Source organism: Leuresthes tenuis, unplaced genomic scaffold (genome assembly GCF_036924035.1).
Source record: "Leuresthes tenuis unplaced genomic scaffold, fLeuTen1.0.hap1 SCAF_200, whole genome shotgun sequence".
NCBI classification, from domain to species: Eukaryota; Metazoa; Chordata; class Actinopteri; order Atheriniformes; family Atherinopsidae; genus Leuresthes; species Leuresthes tenuis.
This window is the reverse complement of record NW_027325554.1, coordinates 52,518-60,071: the sequence shown is the minus strand read 5'-3', so window position 1 is coordinate 60,071 and position 7,554 is coordinate 52,518. Positions and strand designations below refer to the sequence as shown.

The 7,554-nt window shown below is 40.3% G+C and overlaps 1 long non-coding RNA gene across 1 annotated transcript; it reads left to right on the top strand.

The window, feature by feature from the left end:
* The first annotated feature begins 2,183 nt into the window (after window positions 1–2,183).
* LOC140288000 (uncharacterized) lies at window positions 2,184–6,918 on the top strand. Its single transcript, XR_011911929.1, has 4 exons — window positions 2,184–2,226; window positions 2,880–2,917; window positions 3,357–3,393; window positions 6,113–6,918. It is a non-coding gene; the product is annotated as an uncharacterized lncRNA (long non-coding RNA).
* The last annotated feature ends 636 nt before the right edge of the window (window positions 6,919–7,554 follow it).

Genomic DNA, 7,554 nt, shown 5'->3' with positions numbered 1-7,554 from the left:
ATAGTCCAGCAAAACTATCCATTCATTCATTTTCTACACCCGCTTAATCCAACTCAAGCTCATTGGGAGAGTGTCACCTGTCCCAGGTGTCATTGGGAGAGAGATAGAGTGCACCCTGGACAGGTGGCCAGTCCATCACAGGGCCACACAGAGACAAACGAGACACACAAAGTCACTCTCAAGGACAATTTTAGAGTCACCAATTAACCTGACATGCATGTTTTTGGATGGTGGGAGGAAGCCAGAGTACATGGAGAGAACCCACGCATGCTGACATACAAACTTACAGAAAAAAAATTGAAGATGTAACCCTCTTGTTGTGAGGTGACAGTGCTAACCACCTCACCAACATGCAACCCCAGCAAAACTAGTCGAGAACTAAATGTTTACCAAGCTAAAGCAAACTAACATGTATAAGCACTATACATTACAAATGTAAACAGGGCTTGTATCTCCCATTTTGTTGATATGAGATGACATATATTATTATGTTGATAAGACTAATTTGTTGTCTCCTTCACAGATGATGAGTGTCCTTCAAAAGTCTGCCTTGGCCATAGAGGTGCTCGGGGTTCTGGAGGGCGAAGAGGAGGGAATCCTCGAACTCATCCTGGGAGACGACTCCCAGGTGAAGATAAAAGCATCACTCTGGGAGCCTATGGAAGACATGCTTGCGAAAGGGAGGGTTTTTGCAAATCTTGAAATGGTTGGGAAGAATGTTGTGTCAATTAAAGTTGTGGAGGCCCCTCTTGTTTAGTTTTCATTAAGTTATTTTTTTGTGTGTGCGCCCATTTTGCAAATCGAAATCGAAGATTTGTTGTTTATAAATGTTTTATGTATTAATAAATGTTTATTCAGTATTAGGTTCAGCTGTTTTTTTCACTCATCTAATAACACACCTCTCAGAAAAGGTTCAAATTAACCAGTAATGCATCATAAAAAGAGCAGTTCCACAGTGGCAGAGTGCATAGGGACATAGTAATACACATCGGTCACATTATTTAATTGAATGAAATATCAAAATGATGTATTTACAAAAAACAATTGTGTTTCATACTTAAAGCAATGGAAAAACATTTTCAATTTAACGATTTCAAAAATATTTGCGCCACATAGTCATCACTTCTTGGAACTTTCGAATGCCCTGTGAACGATTTTATTTGTGTTCTTCTCCCTCTGCTTCAGGTTAAATATGTTAAAATGTTTAAACTCAGGACTTGTCAGACTATAATTTTTTCTAAATTATTTTTGAAGGTGAACATTAAAATATAAATAATTGTAACATGATTTCATTAAAAGCAAATTTTGTATTTGGCATACCAATCATTTCAAAGAAATTTCTGAGTGCCCCTGAACGTCTCTGAACATCAAACGAGTCATTGATGGATTAGCTCATTAGCTCACTCTTCTTCCTCTGTTCAGGTAAGACGCTGTCGAACTCTGTCTGTCCCAAATGAGAAATTTATGAACTCTTAAACACTGTTGCTGTTTAAATCAATGACATAAATGGTTTTTGACAGCAACTGAATGAACGTAAAGCAAGTAACAGCTAAATATCTTGTTCTGTGAGCCACTGTAACATCTAACGTTTTGACTCGCTATTGTTAGCATCGTTGCTAACGTGAAAGGGTCGCTTTGTAAAGCGGCTCGGATCAATGGAGAGGTATTAACAAGTAATATGATCTAAAACTAATGGTTTCTTCTTAGTTTTAATCAACAATTCTAGGCCATGTTCGGTTTACTAAAGGAATAATGAATAATGTTAGAGCTAATGTCTGTTTCTGAGCGTTTATCGTGTGTCAGTTCAAGCTGAGCCTGTCAGCCGAAGGTATTTTCATGGAGACTCTGTCATGAAAGTTCATCCATCCATCCATTTTCTATACCGTCAATCCGTTAATCGGGTAGCGGGTGGGCTGGAGCCTATCCCAGCAATGAAAGTTCATGTGACATAAAATAATAAACACAGACTCAGTAAAGCTCACGAAGTAAACAACTGGTCCTATTAAATAACATGCACCAGCTTATGTTAATGTCCCAGTAACTGAGACGCTATAGTAAATCTATTTAAATTCATGATCAGAGAGACAGGCAGCTGATAATGAGCAGTACTCTCCCTCTGTGTTCTGTGGTTCAGGTATATTCAGTCTTTATACTTGGATAACTAACTGACTATGTGTCTTTTCTCAGACTGAGAGAGAAAATTGATTCAGATCCCTGGTTTGGCTGGTAAGTACAGAGTTATTGTAAAGTTAAACAGACTGTAGATCACATAAGCTGACTGAGTTAAAGGGGAACTTAAGTATTTTTAAACCTAGACCTTATTTCTGGCATGAAATACGTTTTTCTACTCACCAAGAACAGTTTGGTGAAAGTTGGCGTCCTTCGGAAGCTATTTAGATAATATTGTGTTTCCAGTTAAAGTGAGTCTCCCATGTCAGCAGAAAGTATTTATTTCTGCATATCTCCATTTTAGCTGTAATGTTATATCTTCATTTGTACATTTTACTGTGCTGTTGCTGTGGGCGGTGTCAGTGATTGACAGATAAAGCAGCCAATCACAGCAGCTCAGCACATGATGTTCACTGAAAGGCAGCTGACAGAAGATGAGACTTTGTGCTACTTCTAACTTTGTCTCATCAGTCATTTTCTCTGGAAATAAAGCTGAAATGACAGCACAGCTGTGCTCTTTACATGATCTGGATGCTGATGGAACAGCTGAGTTAGAAAAGCCCACAACAACAGCAGCTCCATGTCCCAGTGACACACAATTTAAGCTGCAGTGTCATTACATGGTGTTTTATTGTCTCCCTGTTGGTGAACCTGCTGTGTCCTCAGCTGGAAGAATTTAACTGACAACTCTTTTTTCCTCCTTTCTTTAGACTACCTGAACTCTGACCCCTGCTCCTGCTCCTGACTGGTGAGGACAAACAGTTAGTTCTTTGATGGATGTGTTCCTGATACCTGCTCTGCTTCCTGTCTGTGTGCAGCTGTGTAACATCTGGCAGACCTGTCCTTCTCAAACTGCATGAATGAAGTGAAACATTGATCATTAGTCAGAGAACAGATTTCACAGCTGATGTGTTACTGCTCTGATTTCCACCTGATCTCTGATCCCCAAAGCTTTGGATGGTCTCTGTGAGCAGAACTGGGAAAGTTTCCATGTTTCTGATCATGAACACATTCAGCCTCTCTGAAGTGATCATCAACCGACAACATTTAACTACTTAAAGTCCACAAAAGTCTGGACCAAAGCTCATCCTGTACAGACAGGAGCAGAACCAATCAGCTGTGAGATCAGATGATGTGTGTGTTCAGAGTCTTCTGATCAGCTACTAATAAACTGTTTCTCCTCTCAGACCCAGAGAGAACAGGACCAGAACTCCTGCTTTGCTGGTGAGTAGATTTCTAGTCAGTGAGGTTCAGTTCATCACATCACTGAGTGTAGGAGTGTTTCACATTTTAATCAGTGTCTTTGTGGTTTATCACAACTGCTGAGTTGAATATAAATGTAGTAAAAATGGTAAATGGACTTGTACTTGTATAGCGCTTTTCTAGTCTAACTGACCACTCAAAGCGCTTCACTACATGCCACATTCACCCCACTCACACACATTCATACAGCACGTCTTAAGATACATAACTACATGCTTTTTCTAATCATTCACACACATCCATACCCCCAATGATACACTGGGGGAGCAACGTGGGGTTCAGTGTCTTGCCCAAGGACGCTTCGACATGTATCCTGGGGAAGCCAGAGTCGAACTACCGACCTTCCGATTGGTGGGCGGCTGTAGCTTAGGAGGAAGAGCAGCCGCCCTAAAAACAGAGCTGTAAACACTGACTGGAGTCATGTTAGAGCCATGTGAACTGAGCTGTTCTGCCTGTAAAGTGGATCAGAACAGGTCCCAGCAGCAGAGTCTAACAGTTTTAATGGAACATCACTAAAGGCAGACTCTAAAGGTTTTTCTGACAACAAGCTGTGATCAATCTGCTGAAGCTTCATCCTGGTTTATTAATCTATTCAATGAGTTCTTCATCACATCAATAAGCAGCTGTTTGACCCGCCCCTCTCAAACTATCTTTAGGGACTGAAAACATGACTCAGCAGAATAACAACCCAGGACTGGAGCTCTGATATGTTCTGTGGAGTCATTTTGATGTGATGATACTGTCAATCCCATTAAGCTCTGTGATCGACCAAAAACATTTTTAAGGTCCAAAGTCCTCATTAAACATTCCTCTGAGCCAATCTGGTGTTTACTGTGGAGAGCATCTGGATTGTTCTGATGCAAAGACTGCAGCTGCTCTCTGTGGTGGTCTGTCAGGGTCCAGTTACACTGTAATGTGTGCAGAACATGTTGTGCAGTGATCACAGTTCTGTACCTTTCTGCTTCATGTTGAACAAGTCAGATTGGGTCTGACATTCTTTTAATGAAGTCCACATTTCATGGTGTCAGCTGTTTTCACACATCTCAAAACTTCTATCAATGTTTTGGACTAAAAAGTAAAAAAGAAAAAAGTCCAGGGGCCTCATGTACAAAGACTTGTGTGGATTGTGGATTTCCTACTGAAAGATGGCGTACGCTCAAACCAAAATGCCCTCCAACATACAAAAATATCAGGATGTGTGTGCACGCATCAATCTAAGCACATTTCGTTTGTACATCCCAAACAAAGTGGAATTGAGCGCACATGTCGGAGTACCCGACTCCTCCCTGTCCACGCCCCTATTTCAATATGCAAATAATATTTAATTGAGCCCTGCACCTGCGATTCCCGTCTCTGCACAATCAGAAAATAAAGAGAAAAGAATGAGTAAGATGGGGGAAAAAGAATAACTTCACGGAAAGGTGCTACTTTCTGAAGTGGAGGCGCAGAAATGTGCTCTTTGGAAGGCTGTCCTACGATATAAGCAGTAAACGTAAGAGGAGTGGGTGGGAGAGCGTGAGCGAGGCCTTTAATGCTGTGGGGTCTGAGAAGTGCACACAAGCAGAGGTGAAAAAGAAGTGGTCCGATATTAAGGTGGATGTGAAGCGGAGACTGGCTGCCCACCGCCGAAATGTGGCCAAAACAGGCGGGGGAGGGGGGGGCTGTTTGAACAGAGAGCAAAACTATGGGTGACGCTGCTCTGTCAGGGGTGGTGGGTGTGGGAGTGATTACCCCCAAGGTAAATACCTATAGGTACACAAATAGTGTAACTAACAATAAACATATTCATACAGTAACCAGAGCAGAAGTGCGCCGGGGAAAAGGTGAGGCTGATTAAGACATTTCCCACTTTACGCACAGGGTTACTAACATTTGCACACAGAGACGATCAGGGGCTTGTTAGAAAGATCTTAAGCTGTTGTTTAACCAGCAAAAAAACAGCAAGTTACTAACTTTAACCACCAACTATGATACTGTGAAGACGGGATAGAAATTGGGGGCACACATGCTCAATGCACGTCACGGGGAATAATATTAGGACAATTACAAGCAGCGCATGGCTCCTCGCTGTGTTGCGCTCCAACACCGGCCGCAGCTCTGCGCACAGTTCCAGGAGGATTGCCCTCAAAACGGCTGATGAGCCAGTTGTCATCATGTGCCAGCAAATCCTCTCAGTCCCTGAAAACACGCTTTCTTCCAATTGTACCATTTACAATGTCTTCCAACACCGCTAAAGCAGCCATTGTTTTTAATGGTATGCACTGCAACACTTTGCGCATGCTTTTAAATCCACTCATGTAATTGCAGACACATGGGTTCATGTAATTCTGTTCATGTGTCTCAAATGTGCACATCACTCAGTCTGAGGACAAATTGTGTTCACATTTATTTATTATAACACTTTCCCAACATCACCTCTAAGTGTTGCCAAAGAATCAACAGCTGTAGAAAAGTGCTTACGGCAGCCCTGAAGTTGGCATGAGACACCGCACATTTTCATAGTTATTTTGCTCTTGATGCATCTGATCGTTGACCTGAAAAAGACACTTTTTTGTGCGTACGCTCCCTTAATACATGAGGCTCCTGGTCATTTGAAGACATGAATTGCAGCACAGTTTAATGTGTTTTGATCTTTGCTTCATCAAACTGTGTCTAACTGTTATCTCTTTGTGTCTTCCAGGTGTCCTGCTGTCCACCACCTCTCCTCCTTCTCCTCTATCATTATTGGCTGCTCTATCTCTCCTGTCCCATCTCCAAACTCTACCTAATTTATTGGAATTCTGTCTCGTATCCATCTATCCCCCCTCTATCTGTTTTGAGACCTTTGAGAACTTGAGAACTTTGAGAACTTAAGAACCGATTTTCAGAACCTAAGAACCGATTTTGAGAACCTGATTTTCAGAACCTGATTTCCAGAACCTGATTTTCAGAACCTGAGGTTGATTGGAACCTTGTCTTGCTGTTTTTGGAATCTGAGACTCTACTCTCACTGCTCTCTCTGTCCTGTCTACCTCTCTCATACATACTCTGATAAACTTTGAAATTGGAAAAAAAATTGGCACATTTTCATTCAAATTTGGCTAAAGTTTAAAATATTATTATACAAACTTGATTCTTAAAGAGAAATCTTGATCTTGACAGATTTCTAGATAAAATCAAACAGTAACTATTTTGACACTAACTGACAAGTAATTGGCTAATTTTAGGTAGATCAATCAAAAGATTCTTCATCTTTGAATCTATAAATTCCTATCTGAAAACAGTGCTTACAGAAATTTAACAGTTCATTCTTGTTATAGACACAAATAAACACATTTATTAAAGTGAAATAAAAGCACTGCATCTGTTCCTGTGCTGCTGACTCACTGCAGGTTTGTTCATACAAGTGTTGAAATAAAACACATCTGTAAGGAGGATTGGAGTGTCTGTTTGCTGTCTGCTCTGAACTGACCAGACGTGGAGTCCAGCTACCAGAAGCATCTGTCATCCTGCTGCTGCTGAGATCCTGATCTGCATCACAACGCTTCATATATATATATAAGAGCTTTCAGAGATTTGAATTCAGCTTGTTGTCATTAAATCTGTCTGAAACACAGAATCCATCTGTGATTCAGAAGCTAAGAAGCTAATGATAGTGAGAGTACTTCAACAGATTGTAGCTGATTGAACTACTGATCATTTATCTTTGAAGGTTTGTTCATTCTGTAACACACATTACTTTTGAGATCCTGCTAACATTTTCATAGCTGATCTTTTCTGCTACATTTCAGTGTTACAACTGCAGTTTTTGCATAATAATAGTTATAATTTGGAAGAAAATAAAGAACCACTGAACGTAATTCTAACCTGACATTTTAAAAATTGGAAAGAAGTGAAACAAGTTAAAACTTTTAATTGGATATTTTTTTATTCCATAAAAGTAGCTGAGGTTTTGGTCTGTTGGAATCTTCAGATTAAAGTTTAACTTCTCTGTGTCATAATAAACATCTGTTTTTCTATTTGATAAGAATTTTTCTGCTGTTGATATTTTCCAAGGTAGACATAACGTGTAAATCTGTTAACTGAAAAGAGCATTGATACTGATAAACTACACAGAACTACATTTGAAATATCACAACTGTG